The sequence below is a fragment of the Astatotilapia calliptera genome, chromosome 5, assembly GCF_964374335.1.
Source record: "Astatotilapia calliptera chromosome 5, fAstCal68.1, whole genome shotgun sequence".
In the NCBI taxonomy this organism is placed as follows: domain Eukaryota; kingdom Metazoa; phylum Chordata; class Actinopteri; order Cichliformes; family Cichlidae; genus Astatotilapia; species Astatotilapia calliptera.
The window spans coordinates 39,188,710-39,208,767 of record NC_137426.1 but is presented as its reverse complement, the minus strand read 5'-3'; the positions used below and the strand labels follow the sequence as shown (position 1 = coordinate 39,208,767).

Below are 20,058 nucleotides of genomic sequence, written 5' to 3'. Positions count from 1 at the left end.
GACAAGGTCCCCAAAACTGCCTTTCTGTTAGTACTCAAACCTAATTGCAGGGTTCATCTTTTAGTGAGGACATATTTGTTGAAATAGCCATATAAAGTTGCTTTTCCAATGATCTCTCTCTCTTTTTTTTTTAGATGGCAGACCAAAGAATTTGAATGACACGATTACTCTGGAGCTTGGGAAAGATTTCCACTCCAACTGTCGCATACAGTCACAAGAGGAGACAGAGGTCATCGAGAGGACAGAAGTATGGTTAGAATTGTTGTGGAGGCCATGCAAGTTAACTGCAGAAACCCTAAACGTGCGTCTTGTGAAGAGGTTGCTAAGATCATTGTAAACAGATACCCTCAAACATCTGCAGATTTTACTGAAAAGGGAGAAAGACTGGGTTGTGGACATTATTCATTACTAAGAAGCATTAAATCTAGAGTTGAACATGTTAATCGAGATAATACAACACATAGACTTCGTCAAACAAAGAGAACCAGGAATGAGGAAGACTGCAGTCCCAACAGTAATGCAAACTCACATAAAAAAGTTAGATGCCTTGTTGATAGCTATGGTTGTATAAATTGGCAGCCAGTTGAACTTCCTGAGGGGGAAACGCCAGCTTCTTTAGAGGAAAAGAAACACATCCTGTTAACAATTTTTAATTCAGAAGGACCTGGAGTTGTGGAGAGAGCTGATGTGGATGACTTCATGTGCCTCACATATATTTCTCAGCGGCAGCTTATCAACAGTAGCTGAAATTCAGGAGCAGTGGCCTGTCTTGTTTACTCAGAAAGGTCTTTTTCGAACCACTTTTACAAACTCACAGGCATTGATATCAGTGAGCGCTTAGGTCAGGCCCTCATAACCAAAGGCAGAAGGATTGTTAACTATTTCTCCACCCAGAAGCTCAAATGGAAGCTTGGTATAAGGACACTCATCCAGCAGATAGAAAGTGAGGGAGTTTTGACCAACAACAAGGTTGGCACAGCAGCCATACTTCTCATGATGAAGTATTACAAGGAAGATGAAGACTCCCTCTTTGTCTTAGCAGATGTAAGCTTCTTTCATACAGCTCTATGATTAATGCTGTTGCTTGCTGTCCTGTTATATTTTTTTATTTGTTACATAAAATGTCCTGGTCCTTTATCTGGCAGGAAACTTCTACCAGGATGTCCCTTGAAGCAGAGAGCAACCTGCCCATCACCCCAAGGCTGATTATGCTTGGTAAGAAGTCATTCATGAAATAGAGCTGATTAGACCATATTAGAATTTCTGTTTGGCACAGGAGCTTTTCATGGACACAGGTATCCAGTCTCTGTTTTGTTAGCTCAAATTTCCTTTATAAACCAAGGTTGTTGGACAAGTGTCTCAGTGAATCCAGCAAAGTAACAATATCAAATTTCACATTACATATTACTGATCAACATGGTAGTCTAGCTACACCAACAGCAGAAATACTGAAGTCAATTCTGTAAAGTTTAACAGCAGCACAAACTATAAACTCCAAAATAACCATACAGTTGATTCACCTCCGGTAATTTAACTGGGCTGACTCTTTGTTAGGTGTGTTTAATGTGCAGAATAATTCCCAATTATGTACAATTATAATATGTTAAAATGGACTTGTGTACATAAGGCCATTAATAATCAGTGTTGGTCAAGTTACTTGAAAAAAGTAATCAGTAACTAATTACCGATTACTTCCCCAAAAAAGTAAGCCCGTTACTTTACTCATTACTTATTTTCAAAGTAATTAATTACTTAGTTACTTTTTAAAAACACGATTTACAACCTGGAAGAAATTTGTTTAACATTTAAACTTATTTTCTACACATTCCAGCACATAAAATAAATATATATTTTTGTGTTTACACTCAGTCTTTCAAATAGATGCAAGTAAAACACAGCAGAAAATAAATAACATCAAAGACTAGCGGTCCTGTTGCTCTATTTTTACCTGTAAAGCAGGAGTGAGGTAGGCGGAGGTTTACCCTGGTGCAGGTGTGCAGCGGTCAGTGGAAGAATCCACACGTTTCTCTGTGAGTTTCCCATTACGTCGTAGCTACTCGGTGCTTGCTTGGAAGTTTAGGGTTTTTTCGGTGTAAAAAGAAGTTTTCTTCCCACGCACAACGGACACTAATGTTTTTGTCAGTTTTTATGGAATCAAATTCAGAGTAAGGTCAGTGCTTCCACGCTTTAAACGCTGCACGCTCATACTCTCTCCCGCACTCGATATTTGATCCATTGTTGATCTGCACACAGCTGTTATCACGAACGTCGCACTCGCTTACGTCACTGTCATGAGACATTCTCGCAAAATCACAGTTTTAGTAACGTAGTAACGCAGCATTCCTACGGGAAAGTAATGGTAATCTAATTACAGTTTTTGCAATAGTAATCCCTTACTTTACTCGTTACCTGAAAAAAGTAATCAGATTACAGTAACGCGTTACTGCCCATCTCTGTTAATAATTAACTGTATACTTTGCTTTATGACTATCTAGACAGTGTGAAGAAGTGAAGTATTGAAATTATTTTATGTTGCATAATGACAACATGTTGCCCTATACATTTAAGGACAAAGTTCAATGACCGCCACCTGCTGGATGGTGAGTGCAGAGGGGCGTGTAATTGTTGAGCTGGACAAAGAGAACACCTTTGCTGATGCGATGTCAGTCTTCTTTGGTTCATTCTATGTATTGAACCTTAAATACCAGGAGTCAGCGTGTGCAAGGTTTTTTGTAAGGATAAACCCTGAAGAGGGAACAAAATGTACCTCCAAGGTTGGGACAAGCAGAAATACTGGGACCGCTGTGAAGCGATTAACCCTCATGTCACAACTTTCCTCCAGCGGCTTACTGAATTTGAGTGGAGATCTTCAAATTAGATAACTGTTTTTGCCATTTTTAGTGAATTTCTTGTATAATTTAAGTAACCAAGTGTTGTTACCTGTGTTTCTGTCACAGTCTGACGAGGGCAGACTGTAGGGGTTGACAAAAGGACCCAAAACGTAGACTCCAAGGAACAGGGAACAGAACTTGAAATGTTAACAAAAAGTTTAATATGACTGGTAAAAAAGGTACAAACAAAGGGCAAGGCAAACTGAAGCAAAATTAACACACTGGGGCGGCTTGGCTTGTGGCTGGCGGTGATGTGGACGAGACCTGTTGGGCAGCTTGGCTGGCGGCGACATGGGCATGGACGAGACCTGTCGGGCGGCTTGGCTGGCGGTCGATGGCGGCGTGGGCCTGCACGAAGGCCCTCGGGTGGCTTGGCTGGTGGTCGATGGCGTAGACAAGACCTCTCAGATGGCTTGGCAGGTGGTCGACGGTAGTGTGGATGTGATATTTGAGGACTTCTCCGCCGCAGTCCTGAAGAAACGGCAGGGATTCTAACAGGGAGATGGGTATCCCCTTCGCGATGATGTACCCGACTAGCCACAGTATCAAGCTGAATGGTCAGGAAAAATCTTTTAGATCCCCCAAAGCGGGCTCAGCTTACCTGGATAAAGTGCCTCAAGTTGCGGGGTCACGCTCACCCTCAGTGGCCCCAGCGGACTGTTGATCTGCGCTTTAATCCCATACGTGTCATGTGTCGGCTGTATGCAGGTGGGAATGGTGGGCCCAAAGTGCAGACTCACGGCAGGCAAAAACTGCATTCAAAACTCAGCTTTTATTGCTGGATGGCGAAACATAACAAAACCACAAAAACACAAAATAAAATTACACAGGCAGAACACACAGCGTGGGATGATTGTAGATGGCGACACAGACCAATGAAAACACAGGGCTTAAATACACAGAGGGAGCAATCAGGGAATGAGAGAAAGGAGGGAAGCACAGCAAAGACAAATCAGGCCTAACGAGCCAGGGAAAGCAAAACCAGACACATTAACATAAGACATGGACCATCAAAGTAAAACAGGAAACATAACACAGAGAAGCAGACCAAAACAAACTAAAAACAAGGAGCCAGACTTAAAAAATGGGGAACAAGAGTCCAAAACAGAGTGTCTAGAACAGCACTGAGGCCAAGGAAACAGTTCAAAATTAAACAAACAAAAAGGTCCATGAAAGGCGCAGGGGCAGGGCTCTAGAGTGCGACCAATTTGTGACCAAATGGTGCAGTTTCCCCCTCCAGGGGCAAGGGTACCTAGACCTGGGGTATAATTCAATTCAATTCAATTTTATTTATATAGCGCCAAATCACAACAAAAGTCCCCTCAAGGCGCTTCATAGATACAGAGAAAAACCCAACAATCATATGACCCCCTATGAGCAAGCACTTTGGCGACAGTGGGAAGGAAAAACTCCCTTTTAACAGGAAGAAACCTCCAGCAGAACCAGGCTCAGGGAGGGGCGGGGCCATCTGCTGTGACCGGTTGGGGAGACAGAAGGAAGACAGGATAAAGACATGCTGTGGAAGAGAGACAGAGGTTAATAACAGATATGATTCAATGCAGAGAGGTCTGTTAACACATAGTGAGTGAGAAAGGTGACTGGAAAGGAAAAACTCAATGCATCATGGGAATCCCCGGCAGCCTACGTCTATTGCAGCATAACTAAGGGAGGATTCAGGGTCACCTGGTCCAGCCCTAACTATATGCTTTAGCAAAAAGGAAAGTTTGAAGCCTAATCTTGAAAGTAGAGATAGTGTCTGTCTCCCGAATCCAAACTGGAAGCTGGTTCCACAGAAGAGGGGCCTGAAAACTGAAGGCTCTGCCTCCCATTCTACTTTTAAATACTCTAGGAACAACAAGTAGGCCTGCAGAGCAAGAGTGAAGAGCTCTAATAGGGTGATATGGTACTACAAGGTCATTAAGATAAGATGGGGCCTGATTATTTAAGACCTTGTATGTGAGCAGCAGGATTTTGAATTCTGGATTTAACAGGAAGCCAAAACAGGAGAAATATCCTCTCTCTTTCTAGTCCCTGTCAGGACTCTTGCTGCAGCATTTTGGATTAGCTGAAGGCTTTTCAGCGAGTTTTTAGGACTTCCTGATAATAATGAATTACAGTAGTCCAGCCTGGAAGTAATAAATGCATGAACTAGTTTTTCAGCGTCACTCTGAGACAGGATATTTCTAATTTTAGAGATGTTGCACAAATGGAAGAACGCAGTCTTACATATTTGTTTAATATGTGCATTGAAGGACATGTCCTGGTCAAAAATGACTTCAAGGTCCCTCACAGCGTTACTGGAGGCCAAGGTAATGCCATCCAGAGTAAGAATCTGGTTAGATACCATATTTCTAATCTTTTCAGGGCCGAGTACAATAACCTCAGTTTGATCTGAATGAAGAAGCAGAAAGTTAGTGGCCATCCAGGTCTTTATGTCTTTAAGACATTCCTGCAGTTTAACTAATTGGCGCTGTCACTTGGTGTTTGCTCGCTCTCCGGTAGAGTATCACTTCCTGTTCCTGCTCAAACACAGTGGTGTTTCTGAGTAGCTTATTTGCTTAGCAATTTAATTAACAACTTTTAAATACATTCTTCTTTCATAGTATAATCTTCACATGCTTCATCCGAAGCACACTGTCTGTGTACTCACTACCTAATTTATAGCCAAAGTATTCACTCACTGTCTCTGTACTGTTTCGCTAGCTTAGCTTAGCTCGTAGCCGACTCGTTAGCACCATGGCTACTTCACCTGTCCCTCCTGCACTTTCTTGCTCATTGTGTCAGATGTTTAGTTACTCCTCGGCCTCCTTTAGCGGTAATGATATCTGTAACAAATGTAGCATATTTGCAGCTCTGGAGGCCAGGATTACTGAATTGGAAACTCGGCTTCGCACCCTTCATTCACCCATAGCTAGCCAGGCCCCTGTAGCTGGTGCAGCCGAAGATAGCATAGGCCCGCTAGCTGTTCCCCGGCAGACCCCAAGCAGCTGGGGAAAGAGGGCGGCTGGGTCACTGTGAGGAGGAAGCATAGTCCTAAACAGAAGCCCCAGGTACACCACCAACCCGTTCATGTGTCTAACCGTTTTTCCCCACTCGGCGACACACCCGCCGGGGGTCAAACTCTGGTAATTGGTGATTCTGTTCTCAGACATGTGAAGCTAGAGACACCGGCAACCATAGTCAATTGTCTCCCAGGGGCCAGAGCAGGCGACATTGAAGGAAATTTAAAACTGCTGGCTAAGGGTAAACGTAAATTCAGTAAAATCATAATTCACGTCGGCAGTAATGACACCCGGTTACGCCAATCGGAGGTCACTAAAATCAATATTGAATCGGTGTGCAACTTTGCCAAAACAGTGTCGGACTCTATAGTTTTCTCTGGTCCCCTCCCCAATCAGATCAGGAGTGACATGTTTAGCCGCATGTTCTCCTTAAATTGCTGGCTGTCTGAGTGGTGTCCCAGAAACGATGTGGGCTTCATAGATAATTGGCAAACCTTCTGGAGGAAACCTGGTCTTGTTAGGAGAGACGGCATCCATCCCACTTTGGATGGAGCAGCTCTCATTTCTAGAAATATGGACAAATTTATTAAACCCCCCAAAATATGACTATCCAGAGTTGGGACCAGGAAGCAGAGTTGCAGTCCTACACGCCTCTCCGCAGCTTCTCTCCTCCTGCTAACCCCCCAAAAACCCATCTCCATAGAGACTGTGTCAGCTTCCAAAAAGACAAAAAACAAACTAAAAACCAGCAACAAACAACTTAAACATAAACAATTACAAAGAAAGAGCAATACAGTATCCACATCTGAACCAAAGAGTAAAACAGTGAAATGTGGATTATTAAATATTAGGTCTCTCTCCTCCAAGTCTCTGTTATTACATGACTTAATAATTGATCAACAAATTGATTTACTCCGCCTTACAGAAACCTGGTTGCAGCAGGATGGTTATGTTAGTTTAAATGAATCAACACCCCCGAGCCATTCTAACTACCAGAAACCTCGAAGCACAGACCGAGGGGGCGGTGTGGCAGAAATTTTTCACACCAGCCTATTAATTAATGAAAGACCAAGACAGACTTTTAATTCATTTGAAAGCCTGATGCTTCGCCTCGTCCACCCCAGCTGTGAAACTCAGAAACCAGTCTTACTTGTTATCATCTATCGTCCACCCGGGCCTTACACAGAGTTTCTGTCTGATTTCTCAGACTTTATATCTAATTTAGTTCTGAGCTCAGATAAAATCATTATTGTGGGTGATTTTAACATCCACGTAGATGCTAAAAATGACAGCCTCAACATGGCATTTAATCTGTTATTAGACTCAATTGGTTTCTCTCAAAATGTAAAAGAACCCACCCACCACTTTAATCACACTCTAGATCTTGTTTTAACATATGGCATAGAAACTGAACATTTAACAGTGTTTCCTGAAAACCCTCTCCTGTCTGATCATTTCCTGATAACATTTACATTTACAATAATTGATTACACAGCGGTGGAGAGTAGACTTTATCACAGTAGATGTCTTTCTGAAAGCGCTGTAACTAAGTTTAAGAATATAATCCACCCACTGTTATCATCTTCAATGCCCTGTACCAGGTCTCTAATCAGAAGTACCTGACTCCGTGGTATAATTCTCAAACACGTAGCCTAAAGCAGATGCTGCTTTATAAGAAAGCCCTCCACAAAGCCAGAACATCTTACTATTCATCACTGATTGAAGAAAATAAGAACAACCCCAGGTTTCTCTTCAGCACTGTAGCCAGGCTGACAAAAAGTCAGAGCTCTGTTGAGCCAACCATCCCTTTAACGTTAACTAGTAATGACTTCATGAACTTCTTCACAAATGAAATTTTTATCATTAGAGAAAAAATTACCAATAATCATCCCACAGATGTAATATTATCTACAGCTACTCTTAGTACCATTGATGTTAAGTTAGACTCTTTTTCTCCAATTGATCTTTCTGAGTTAACTTCAATAATTACTTCCTCCAAACCATCAACGTGTCTTTTAGACCCCATTCCTACAAAACTGCTCAAAGAAGTCCTGCCATTAATTAATGCTTCAATCTCAAATATGATCAACCTATCTCTAATAATCAGCTATGTACCACAGGCCTTCAAGCTAGCTGTAGTTAAACCTTTACTCAAAAAGCCATCTCTAGACCCAGCAGTCTTAGGTAATTATAGGCCAATCTCCAACCTTCCTTTCATATCAAAAATCCTTGAAAGAGTAGTTGTCAAACAGCTAACAGATCATCTGCAGAGGAATGGTTTATTTGAAGAGTTTCAGTCAGGTTTCAGAGCTCATCACAGCACAGAAACAGCTTTAGTGAAGGTTACAAATGATCTTCTTATGGCCTCTGACAGTGGACTCATCTCTGTGCTTGTCCTGCTAGACCTCAGTGCAGCGTTCGATACTGTCGACCATAATATCCTATTAGAGCGATTAGAACATGCTGTAGGTATTACAGGTACTGCGCTGCAGTGGTTTGTATCATATCTATCTAATAGACTCCAGTTTGTGCATGTAAATGGAGAGTCCTCTTCACACACTGAGGTTAATTATGGAGTTCCACAGGGTTCAGTGCTAGGACCAATTCTGTTTACATTATACATGCTTCCCTTAGGCAGCATCATTAGAAGACATAGCATACATTTTCACTGCTATGCTGATGACACCCAGGTCTATCTGTCCATGAAGCCAGATAACACACACCAATTAGTTAAACTGCAGGAATGTCTTAAAGACATAAAGACCTGGATGGCCGCTAACTTTTTGCTTCTTAATTCAGATCAAACTGAGGTTGTTGTACTCGGCCCTGAAAAGATTAGAAATATGGTATCTAACCAGATTCTTACTCTGGATGGCATTACCTTGGCCTCCAGTAATGCTGTGAGGAACCTTGGAGTCATTTTTGACCAGGACATGTCCTTCAACGCACATATTAAACAAATATGTAAGACTGCGTTCTTCCATTTGTGCAACATCTCTAAAATTAGAAATATCCTGTCTCAGAGTGACGCTGAAAAACTAGTTCATGCATTTATTACTTCCAGGCTGGACGACTGTAATTCATTATTATCAGGATGTCCAAAAAACTCACTGAAAAGCCTTCAGCTAATCCAAAATGCTGCAGCAAGAGTCCTGACAGGGACTAGAAAGAGAGAGGATATTTCTCCTGTTTTGGCCTCCCTTCATTGGCTTCCTGTTAAATCCAGAATTGAATTCAAAATCCTGCTCCTCACATACAAGGTCTTAAATAATCAGGCCCCATCTTATCTTAATGACCTTGTAGTACCATATCACCCTATTGGAGCACTCTCGCTCTGCAGGCCTACTTGTTGTTCCTAGAGTATTTAAAAGTAGAATGGGAGGCAGAGCCTTCAGTTTTCAGGCCCCTCTTCTGTGGAACCAGCTTCGAGTTTGGATTCGGGAGACAGACACTATCTCTACTTTCAAGATTAGGCTTCAAACTTTCCTTGTTGCTGAAGCATATAGTTAGGGCTGGACCAGGTGACCCTGAATCCTCCCACAACTCCAACATCATTGTGAAGTTTGCGGACGACACTACAGTGGTGGGTCTTATCACCAACAGTGATGAGACAGCTTACAGGGAGGAGGTCAGCGCCCTGACCCACTGGTGTCAAGACAACCATCTCACCCTCAACGTCGCAAAGACAAAGGAGTTGATAGTGGACTTCCGGAGGTGCAGAGAAGTACACACCCCCATCACCATCAACGGCGCTGCTGTGGAGAGAGTGAGCAGCTTCCGGTTCCTTGGTGTACATCTGGCTGAGGATCTTACGTGGTCAGTACACACAAACAAAACAGTGAAGAAGGCCTACAACTGCAAAGCTCTCCAGCGAGTAGTGCGGTGCTCTGAACGGATAATTGGAGGTGAGCTTCCCTCCCTCCAAGACATCTACAGGAAGCGGTGCCTGAGGAAAGCGGGGAGGATCATCAAGGACTCCAGTCACCCCAGCCATAAACTGTTCAGACTACTTCCATCAGGAAGGAGGTTCTGCAGCATCCGGTCCCGTACCAGCAGACTGAGAGACAGCTTCTTCCACCAGGCCATCAGACTGCTGAACACGTCATAGACACCTCAGCTTCACTACTGGAACTTTAACATTATGCACTCCACACTGTACAGTAATGCCACTGTTTTGCACATGTCTCACTCTGTATATTTTATTTTATATATTTTATTTATTGTTTACTCTATTTAATTTGTAAAATATGTGTACACACACACACACACACACACACACACACACACACACACACACACACACACACACACACGTAGAAAAATATTTAGTTTACACATCCAGAAATGCATATACTATTATATATTGTACATATATTTATTAGTTTCAGATGTAGCCATTCTTGTATTTTGCTTGTTTACATTATTGTATTTTGCACAACTCTGTTGCTTGTGAAGCTCGCACACAAGAATTTCACTCACATGTGCTGTACCAATGTACCTGCACATGTGATGTGACAATAAAAGTGATTTGATTTGATTTGATTTGATTTGATTTGATTTGATTTAGTTATGCTGCGATAGACGTCGGCTGCCGGGGGATTCCCATGATGCATTGAGTTTTTCCTTTCCAGTCACCTTTCTCACTCACTATGTGTTAACAGACCTCTCTGCATTGAATCATATCTGTTATTAACCTCTGTCTCTCTTCCACAGCATGTCTTTATCCTGTCTTCCTTCTCTCACCTCAGCCGGTTGCAGCAGATGGCCCCGCCCCTCCCTGAGCCTGGGTCTGCTGGAGGTTTCTTCCTGTTGAAAGGGAGTTTTTCCTTCCCACTGTCACCAAAGTGCTGCTCATAGGGGGTCATATGATTGTTGGGTTTTTCTCTGTATCTATGAAGCGCCTTGAGGCGACTTTTGTTGTGATTTGGCGCTATATAAATAAAATTGAATTGAATTGAATTGAACTAATTGGTGTGTCTTATCTGGCTTCATGGACAGATAGAGCTGGGTGTCATCTGCATGGCAGTGTAAATGTATGCTATGTCTTCTAATGATGCTGCCTAAGGGAAGCATGTATAATGTAAACAGAATTGGTCCTAGCACTGAACCCTGTGGAACTCCATAATTAACCTCAGTGTGTGAAGAGGACTCTCCATTTACATGCACAAACTGGAGTCTATTAGATAGATATGATACAAACCACTGCAGTGCAGTACCTGTTATACCTACAGCATGGTGTAATCGCTCTAATATGGTCGAATTGCACTTCATGTGGCCATCTGATGGAAAAGTCTGGTTTTGGTGGTTGGTCATAAGAGTGCCCTTCAGTTCCAATGGAAGAAACCCCCTGGACAATTTCATGCTCCCAGGTTTGTGGGAACAATTTGTGGATGGCCCCTTCTTGTCCTATGACTGCACACAGGTGCACAAAGAAAAATCTATGAAGATGTTATAGATGGGCGTCCAGGTACACACTGGCTCACTCCTTGGCGGCCGCTTATCGGGGCCTGGAGCCTGGGGCTCGCTCGGGCCACTTCGGAGGTGGGGTGCCCCCAGCCTCTCGGCCTGGGGCTCGGTCACTCAGGCACGGCTGGCTGCCGGCGGAGCTCACGGGCGCGTCACTGCAACTCCCCCCGGCTTCTGCTCCGCGGCTGCTGAGTGAGCCCTCATCTGGGACTCTCCTCAGCTCTTTCTGGGACAGTGGCGCGGCTGCCCCTCTGTTGGTCTTCCTTGGTCTCTTGTGTTCTGGGGGCCTCTGGATGTCTGGAGTTTTGATCTCCTCCATACCTGCTTCAGGCCCTGGAGGACGGGGCTGTGGCCCCCCCACACCCTCTAGCAGATCATTACATGAAGGAACCTTTTAAAAAAAACAAGCGCGTCCATGCTCACAGGTGTACACACGGGTGATCACACCCACAAACTACACCCTTTTTGGCTCCTACCTCAAAGCACACTGTGTTCTGTTGATCTTATGTGCTGCACAATAATGTTTAATATTTAGTATTTACTGTCATATTCCCATATATCATTGTGATGTTGTTTATTCTATTACTCTTGTTCTCTTCTGCTTGTTTTCTTTTTTCTTTCTCAGCAGGTGATCCAGGTGATTGATATATGCTTTTTTTTCTCTGCCCGTTCTGTTGGTTTTTGTTTTTTGCCTTTCTCCCCCGTCCCTCTTCTCAGCTGTTTCTCTTTCCCTCTTTCTTTCTCCCCTTCTTTCCCCCAGTCAAGTTTGTCCCGTATTCAGTAAGTGAAAATAAAATAAACAATAAAAGGTGAATCAAATGGACCATTACCGCAAGGCTGGGATGGTCAATTTGGTAAAGTAAATCCGTTGGGCATCTTTCTTTGCCTTTAGACAACAATTCTGATGCAAAAGAGCCAAACGGGACAGGCCAAAAGAAAAAAGAAAAAAAAAGAAAGAAAGAAGATGTTATAGTTGCAAAAAAGGAGTGTATAGGAATTTCTTTTACTTATGTATTAATCACATTATTTTATTGTATGATACCTTGGTGCCACTGGATTTTAACATGTCTCACACTCATACAGTAAGACAAATGGTGGGGGTGTAGTAAGGAAGTTGGGGGAAGCAGACAACTCCACAGGAAGAGTCTTTTGTGTCTTCGAGGACTCTGGGAGGTAACAAGGGAGTGTGAACCTTAAGGTGTGAAACAGCTGTGTACTGCCTTTTGTTCCTGGAGAAGGTATTTAACTGAGAGCCATGCTGGGCTCAGACTCTGCTGACCGTCTGTCCCGCGGTCATGCAGGGACTTCATCAAGCTTGGTTGTCTGTTCTTTGTGTGTTTGATTAAAGAATGTTAGCTACCACTCACCGCTCATCTGCAGGCTTTATTTGAATGGAAAACTTCCACAACAGGCAAAAAAAAGCTTTTTGCTAAAAAAAAAAAAAGAGTCAGAGCAGAAGTTTTTTGCACTGCATTTTAAAATGAAAACATATTGCATTTACTTACAATTAAAGACACACAGAGCAGGAGGTGTGTTACTGTTTTACATCCACAGTGTCATGGTCGGACGGTCCTTTGGAAACTCACCTGCGCACCACTGGGAGTTTGGAGAAGATCACTGTTGGACTTTGCACTTCACTTTATGTTTTGAAACTGTTTTTGGGCACTGTAAATAAACGCACTGTGTACTTTGCATCCTGAGCTCCGCGACTGAGTCCGTACTTCCCCATTACCCGTGACAGAACAATCCAGCCAGCAATGGAGTCAGCGGACTCAACTCCCGTCCAGCGCGAGCTCACGCTTCAAGCTGAACGGTTGGAGCGGCATGAAAAGATGCTGCAGCATGTGGCCGAGGACCAGTCCGCGCTACTACAGGTGGTATCTGAACTGTAAGGTATGTTGCTTGCTACACCTAGAGCACTCGTTCAACCACCAGAGCCCACCACACCACCACAAAAACCAGTGGAGCTTCTAAATGTAGCAGTGGCCTGTCCCCTTCCTCCATCTCCGCCTCCGCCTCAGCGAGAACACACGTTACCTGTACCTGAAAAATTCAGTGGAGAGTTGGACAAAACCCGGGGATTTTTGACTCAATGCTCTCTGATTTTTAGGCAGCAGACTCGAGCTTATGCCTCTGATAGTGCCAAGATCACCCTTATGGTGGAGCTCATGACCGGACAAGCACTACTCTGGGCTCAAGCAGCCCTGAGCGCCCAACCCTCCATCTCATATAGTGATTTTTTGAGCAAATTTCAGTGTGTGTTTGACAAAGGCTCTAACCCTGACAGTGCTACTCATCGCATGTTTACTTTAAAGCAGGGCCGGCGGAGCGTGGCAGACTTCTCCGTGGACTTTTGGATCCTGGCCGAGGAGACGGGCTGGGAGGAAAAGGCGCTCTGAGGAGCATTCCTAAACAGCTTAAATGAGAATGTCAAACTTGAGTTGGCCACTAAAGAGCTTCCTAAATCGTTAAGTGCCCTGGTTAACATGTGTATCAGTCTAGACGACCATATGCGGGAGTTTGGCAGGCAGACTGGAGATGGGCGACGGTCAGTAGGGGGCGTAGGAGTTCCGACTGGACTCCCCTCTCTCGAGTGGAGAGAGGAGGGAACGGACTCACCTGCTGACGAGGAGCAACCCATGCAGCTGGGACGGACTAAATTCACCCGGAGCAGAAGACAACTGGTGGGTGAGTGTTTTGTGTGTGGGAAAAAGGGGCATTTCGCGGACTCCTTTTTTTTTTTTTTTTTTTTTTCTTAAATGACATCAGAAACAGCAGTATGCGACATTACGTGATGGCAGAGCTTCAGTTCATCCTTTGTCATTTTTTTTTTTTTTTTAATAAATAGGACAGGGGGAATGAATGAGAGAAAGAGGGGGAGAGAAAGAAAGAAAACCAAAGGGGAGAAGAGACGGTGAGAAGGGGGGGGAAGAGAGAGGAAAAAAAAAAAGAACTCCTGGGTCACCTGTATGGAGAAAAAAACAAAAAAAAAAACAAAAAAAACAAACAGAGGAGACAGCAAACAACAAAGAGTAACATAATAATAGAGAAAACAAAGCACCATCACAATAAACTAGCTAGTCATAGATATCAATATTTACTAAATAATAAACGATATTGTGCAGCACGCAAGATAGACAGCGCACAGTGTGCTTTGAGGCAGCAGCCAAGAAAGCTTTAGTCCGCGTCTGTGAATACCCATGTGTGCATACCTGTGTGGATCAGCATGCTTGCATTCCAAAGGTTTCTCCATGTAATGATCTGCTAGGGAGTGTGGGGGGGCCACAGCCCCGTCCTCCAGGGTGTGAAGCGGGTATGGAGGAGATCAAAACTCCAGACATCCAGAGGCCCCCAGAACACAAGAGACCATGGAAGACCAACAGAGGGGCAGCCGCGCCACTGTTCCAGTAAGAGCTGAGGAGAGTCCCAGATGAGGGCTCGCCCAGCAGCCGCGGAGCAGAAGTCAGGGGGAGTTGCAGTGACGCGCCCGTGAGCTCCGCCGGCCCCCAGCTGTGCCTGAGTGACCGAGCCCCAGGCCGAGAGGCCGGGGACACCCCACCTCCAAAGGGGCCCGAGCGAGCCCCAGGCCCCAGGCCCCGACAAGCGGCCGCCAAGGAGTGAGCCGGTGTGTACCCGGACGCCCACCCCCAGACACAAAGAACCACCAACACACCGACACCTGAGGGAGTCCGCCACCGGCAGGGGAAGTGGTGGTGGGTGGAGATAGGCCTCCAAACCTTGGAGGGCCTGAGGTGTCCCCAGAGAGGTGGCGTCTGATACCCAACCTGACATATAGACACAGACATACAGGCACACACAGACACAAACATCCATTCCCACCCTCATGCTCTCATATGCACTCACTCCACACTCAACCAACGTGGAGACAGACATAAAGAGACGCTGTACACACAATCACACTCCCAAAGCGTACTCTACAAACCGGGTCTAGGTACCCTTGCCCCTGGAGGGGGGAATTGCACCCAGACCCAGGTGGTGTTACCGTTTTCCCTGCGGTGGGCAGACCACCCCGACTCCGCAGCAGCAGGGACGGCCAACTCCTCCTACTAGCCCTCCCGCTCCAACAAGCCGCAGAGAATGGGGGTGGGAGAAGACTCCAAACCTCCCTCCACCCGCTCATTGTAGTGTTGATGCATATGTGTTCTAAGGTGCAATTAAAACCCAGGAGGGCATGGAGCTACCTGCCAAGGAGCAGCAGGTAAGCGCATAGTCCCTCCTGCTAGCCCTCAATGACTAAGTGTATTTAAAATTGAGAGGTGGGCAACGACGTCAGGGGTGAGGTGTACACCCTGATGGTGATTTGGACTCTGTGATTGTGCCCACCCCCAAGATCCTATATGTATGTGTAATGAGAGTGTGAATAATGTGAATGTCTAAGTTGTGGGATAAAATTGAGGCAGAGGCAGCCAGAAGGGGGGGGGGGGGGGTAGCCTCCTCTGCACCCTGGTGACATACCCCCACTCCAAGGCCCTGCATGTGTGGGTGGTTGTGGAGGAGCGGGAAGAGGGAGGCAGCTGGAGATGGGGAGGGAAGGAAGGGAGGGGCAGGTAACCCCTCCCTGGGGCCAGCTCCCCCGCTGACCCCAGTAGGCACTCCCACCCTCCGCGACCCGCCAGGGAAGGGGGGCCCAGGCCCATCAGACTGGGGCCCAGTGCAGTAGCGCCCCCCGGCTCCACAGAGCCCTGGACAGTCCACCCAACCCCACCACAGAGAAAACTGCACCCACCCCACCATCCACACATCTTCCAGACTACATAAGACGGTAAACGCCCAGGCTGAGATCTTCCTCCACCTCTCCTGTATCTCCCCCTCCTGCAGAGAGTTCCTGAAGAGAGGAGAGCTCCTGCAAGATGTGACCATCCCCCCCACCAGTTGAAGAGCCCCCCAGGCGGCTCGACGCACCGGCGGCACCCTGCTCCAGGGCCGGGCCCCCATGCACCCACCCGCCCACAACTCCGGCAACACACCAACCAGGACCCAAGCCCCCGAGGCCCGGCCCGGGCCCCAGCCCAGAGACGGAGCGCCCCCAGAACCTCACGCCCATCCCGGACCCACCCAGGGGCAGCCAGGTTGCCAGGTCAGTAACCCACGTCCGTCAGCACAGACCCTCCCCTAGCCCCGCTGCACGCAGCCGCGAGGAAACAGTCACCTGAGAGCCAACAGAGCCCCCAACCGGACGTGACCGCTACCCCGGGTTGAGCTCCCCAAGGAAGATGCCTCCGGGGAATCCCCCGACGCCCTAAGCCTGTCCCTACCCCCTCACCAATCACAACAGTGAAGGCGAGACCAAACTATGACCCCCCACCCCCACTAGGTGATGGAGCTGATAAAAGGGGCCCAGAGCAATTGATCTAATGTGGTGGCAGAGGCTGTGTCAAGACTAATGTAATCTAATAGATAATTTCTATATTGGTTAGAATTAAGATTATTTTTATTTTTCCAGTTCATGAGGACTGTTTTCTTGGCTATGCATAGGGCAGTGAAGATCATATGGGCTATATTCTTTTCTGAAGTGACATTATCTAAGCTGCCCAGTAGACACACTAAGGGGGAAGTTGGGATGTTACGTTTCAGACACTTTGATAAGTCTTCACATATCTCGCGCCAAAACTTTTGCACTGGTGGACAGAACCAAAGAGCGTGGATGTAATTGTCTGGTGTATTGCCTTGACAGTGTGAGCAGTTGTTGGAAGATGTAAAGCCCATCTTGAACATCCGATGACCTGTATAGTGCACTCTATGAAGTATTTTGTATTGTATTAATTGCAGACTGGGATTTTTAATTAATTTAAAAGTTTTTAAGCAAATCTGAGACCAGAAGTTTTGGTCTAGGTTGACTGATAAATCTGCTTCCCACTTTGCAGTAGGAAGGGATATTGATTCATCTAATTTAGAAAGTGTTCTGTATATTTTAGATAATAATTTGGGGGGATTTAAGAGTAAGAAAATGTGCCGCACTTAGTGGTGTTTGTAATTCAACTTGACTGAGGTTAAATTTCTTTTTTACTATGGATTTAATTTGTTGATATTCTAAAAACCTTGTCTTGTTGATCCCATATTGTTCAACTAGTCTGTCAAATGGAATAAATTCTGTTCCCTCTAATATATGTTCTAAGTATTTAATTCCTTTACAACTCCATTCTGGGAAATTAATCATATTATTATTATTATTTCGCGGACTCCTGTCCCTCACAGCTAAAAGACTCAGCCCACCAGTAAAGGTGGGGATACTGACGGGTGCGCCGGTGAATACATTCCTCCACCTCAGCTGCCCCGCTAAATTACGGTTTCTTTCCCACACCCATTCTTGTGATGCACTAATAGACTCGGGAGCTGAACAAAGTTTTTTGGATGAGGCTTTGGCCCACAAGATGGGTTTGCCTGTTGTTCCTCTCCCTGAAACGCTCCAGGTGTCAGCGCGTAATGGCAGGCCTTTAGCCGCTGTCACTCACCGCACTCAAGAAATCACACTCACTCTCTCCGGCAATCACACTGAACAGATGTTCCTGTTTCTCTTCAAGGCACCTGACACACCCTTAGTTTTGGGATTCCCCTGGCTCCAGCGACACAATCCACAGATTGATGGGGCCAAGGGATGTATCATAGGGTGGAGCACCCATTGCCATGAGCAGTGTTTACGCTCTGCAGTTGCATGTCAGACGATCCTGCGGGGCCGCCCACTTGCCTCGACTTGTCAACCGTGCCAGCCGAATCATGATCTAGGTCGAGTCTTTAGCAAAGACGGGGCCCAATCGCTGCCCCCCCATCGTCCGTACAACTGCGGGATTGATTTGCTCCCAGCCGCCCCCTTGCCCAATAGCCGACTCTACAGTATCTCGAAACCTGAGCGCGAGTCTATGGAGCGCTACATTACCGACTCCCTGGCAGCAGGCATCATCCGTCCCTCCACCTCTCCCTTGGGTGCAGGCTTCTTTTTTGTTGAAAAGAAAGATGCGTCCCTACGCCCCTGCATTGACTATCGGGGACTGAACAAGATCACTATCAAAAACAAATATCCTCTACCTCTGCTCGCCTCAGCTTTTGAACTCCTTCAAGGAGCCACCCATTTCCCCAAACTTGATCTCCGCAATGCTTATCACCTGGTCCGCATCCGCGAGGGGGACGAGTGGAAGACGGCCTTCAACACCCATCTGGGCCACTTCGAGTACCTGATAATGCCGTTCGGACTCACTAACGCCCCTGCCATTTTCCAAGCCCTGGTAAATGACGTCCTACGAGATTTTTTTAACCACTTCGTGTTCGTTTACCTTGATGACATTCTGATTTTCTCCAGGTCCAGAGCTGAGCATGTTAAGCATGTGAGACTGGTGTTGCACCACCTGCTGGAGAATCGGCTGTTTTGTAAAGTGGAAAACTGTGAGTTTCATGCCTCAACTGTCTCAAGAGACGAAAACAGGGCGTTGTTGGAATGCTACTACGCAAGTAACCCCGGCGGAAGGGGCTACATGAATAGGATGTCCCCGTGGTAATCGGAGCACTAGGTGCGGTGACTCCCAAGCTAGGCGAGTGGCTCCAGCAGATCCCGGGAATAACATCGGAGATCTCTGTCCAGAAGAGCGCAGTCCTGGGAACAGCTAAGATACTGCGCAGGACCCTCAAGCTCCCAGGCCTCTGGTAGAGGACCCGAGCTTGAAGGATAAACCGCCCGCAGGTTTGGGTGAATGTGCAGTAGTAGCAGCCAGCAGGTGAATTCTGTACATTAATATGAATAGACATCTGACTATTTTACAGGATAGACAATATAAACATATTTAAAATTAAAGGAATTGAAATGTACATTGTGCCTTGGTTTAGTGTCTGGAAGAGTCCTGTCTCAGTCAATTATAGATGATATGAGAGGGCGGGTGTGTGTGTTTAGGGCCTGGATGGCTTGGGGATAGAAGCTCCTCTTGAGTCTCTCTGTCCTTGCCCGGAAGATGCGGAACCTTCTACCAGATTGCAGAAGTTGGAACAGTTTGTTGCCAGGATGGGACGGGTCCTTCAGTATCTGCGCTGCTCTAGTCCGGCATCTCCTGGTGTAGGTGTCCTGAAGCGGGGGGAGAGCAATCCTGCAGCAGCGTTCTGCTGTACGGATCACTCTCTGGAGAGCTTTTTGGTCCTTCACACAGCTGTTCCCGAACCACGATGTCATGTTCTGTGTGAGGATGCTCTCCACAGCGCCTGTATAGAAAATCCTGAGGATCTTTGGAGAGACCCTGAACTTCCTCAGTTGTCGTAGGTGGTACAGGCGCTGCCTAGCCTTTTTGGTCTGGACCTGAATGTGGGCAGCCCATGTCAGGTCTGAGGAGATGTGGACACCAAGATACTTGAAGGACTGCACCCTCTCCACTGGAGCTCCATTGATGATAATGGGCTTGTAGTCTCTGTGCTGACCCCTTCTGAAGTCCACCACCAGCTCCTTGGTCTTGCTGACGTTCAGCTGGAGGTGGTTGTCCTGGCAACACGATGCCAGATTCTTCACTTCATCCATGTAGGCCGCCTCATCGTTGTTGGAGATGGCACCCAACACCACTGTGTCGTCAGCAAACTTCACAATGGTGTTGGACCCATGGGTGGCCACACAGTCTGAAGTGTAGAGGGAGTAGAGCAGTGGCGAGAGGACACATCCCTGAGGTGCTCCTGTGTTGATGGTGATGCTGTTGGAGAAGCACCTGCCC

General features: G+C 46.2%; 1 long non-coding RNA gene and 1 pseudogene across 1 annotated transcript; one reads left to right on the top strand and one right to left on the bottom strand.

The window, feature by feature from the left end:
• Positions 1–249: 249 nt before the first annotated feature.
• Positions 250–1,238, top strand: LOC113023108 (uncharacterized; annotated as a pseudogene).
• A 1,791-nt stretch (positions 1,239–3,029) lies between these two features.
• LOC145428801 (uncharacterized) lies at positions 3,030–4,961 on the bottom strand. The gene is made up of 2 exons (XR_013909123.1): positions 3,493–4,961; positions 3,030–3,382 (listed from the first exon to the last, which is right to left on the bottom strand). It is a non-coding gene; the product is annotated as an uncharacterized LOC145428801 (long non-coding RNA).
• Positions 4,962–20,058: the final 15,097 nt, after the last annotated feature.